The sequence below is a fragment of the Procambarus clarkii genome, chromosome 33 (genome assembly GCF_040958095.1).
Source record: "Procambarus clarkii isolate CNS0578487 chromosome 33, FALCON_Pclarkii_2.0, whole genome shotgun sequence".
NCBI lineage: Eukaryota > Metazoa > Arthropoda > Malacostraca > Decapoda > Cambaridae > Procambarus > Procambarus clarkii.
In genome coordinates, this window is record NC_091182.1 from 318,214 (window position 1) to 320,204 (window position 1,991).

Consider the following 1,991-nt stretch of genomic DNA (forward strand, 5'->3'; position numbering starts at 1 on the left):
TTTCTTGCATCTAAATAATACGAAACCTCGCGCTATGATTTGAAGTTAAAATCCTCAAATATGGTTAAATAGTGACTTTTTTCACGTTTTTCATGTAGTTTGATACTACGTATATATATTCAAATTTACCAATATTTCGATTCTATTTCATGTAGTATCACGATATGTGATTTGGCCTTCAAATCTCAGAATTTCACACAATATTGCATTTTAAGCAAGTTTTCTTGCATTTTGTTTCGTACGAAAAATCGTCGAATTTAGCAATATTTTGACGTTTATCATCCTTTTTTCCTTTATGTGACTTAAACAAAATATCATCGAATTAGGCAATATTTTGCCGTTTTTCCACGTTTTTGTGAATTTTCAGTCTATGGGTATTAATTCATATATATACGATAAAAATGATGCAAACACATAATTGATTAGATAATAACCTTAAATACTTCATTTTCAATCATCTATTTGTTTCTCGTTAAAATACTGAGTAAGATATTGAAAAGTTGAGAAGTTCGGTTTTTATTGCATATATCGACGTTTCAGCCGGATTAGAGCGGTTTTACGTGTACATCTTCCCTCGGTAATATAAACGGAAAATCAGGAACATTTTAGTTAATTCTAATGAAAACACATTGATTTTTATCATTTGTATTGGAAACAACATTGTCATGTCTTTTCTTGGATCTAAATAATACGAAACCTCGCGCTATGATTTGAAGTTAAAATCCTCAAATATGGTTAATTAGTGACTTTTTTCACGTTTTTCATGTAGTTTGATACTATGTAAATATATTCATTTTTACCAATATTTCGATTCTATTTCATGTAGTATCACGATATGTGATTTGGCCTTCAAATCTCAGAATTTCACACAATATTGCATTTTAAGCAAGTTTTCTTGCATTTTGTTTCGTACGAAAAATCGTCGAATTTAGCAATATTTTGACGTTTATCATCCTTTTTTCCTTTATGTGACTTAAACAAAATATCATCGAATTAGGCAATATTTTGCCGTTTTTCCACGTTTTTGTGAATTTTCAGTCTATGGGTATTAATTCATATATATACGATAAAAATGATGCAAACACATAATTGATTAGATAATAACCTTAAATACTTCATTTTCAATCATCTATTTGTTTCTCGTTAAAATACTGAGTAAGATATTGAAAAGGGGAGAAGTTCGGTTTTTATTGCATATATCGACGTTTCAGCCGGATTAGAACGGTTTTACGTGTACATCTTCCCTTGGTAATATAAACGGAAAATCAGGAACATTTTAGTTAATTCTAATGAAAACACATTGTTTTTTTATCATTTGTATTGGAAACAACATTGTCATATGTCTTTTCTTGGATCTAAATAATACGAAACCTCGCCCTATGATTTGAAGGTAAAATCCTCAAATATGGTAAAATAGTGACTTTTTCACGTTAGTCATGTAGTTTGATATTAGGTAAATATATTCATTTTTACCAATATTTCGATACTATTTCATGTAGTATCACGATATGTGATTTGGCCTTCAAATCTCAGAATTTCGCATAATATTGCATTTTAAGCAAGTTTTCTTGCATTTTGTTTCGTACGAAAAATCATTGAATTTAGCAATATTTTGACGTTTATCATCCCCTTTTCCTTTATGTAATTTAAACAAAATATCATCGAATTAGGCAATATTTTGCAGTTTTTCCACGTTTATGTGAGTTTTCAGTTTATTAGTATTAATTCATTATATATACGATAAAAATGATGCAAACACATAATAATTAGTATTAATGATTAAAATGATTAGATAATAACCTTAAATACTTCATTTTCAATCAACTATTTGTTTATCGTTAAAATACTGAGTAAGATATTGAAAAGTTGAGAGGTTCAGTTTTTATTGCATATATCGACGTTTCAGCCGGATTAGAGCGGTTTTACGTGTACATCTTCCCTCGGTAATATAAACGGAAAATCAGGAACATTTTAGTTAATTCTAATGAAAA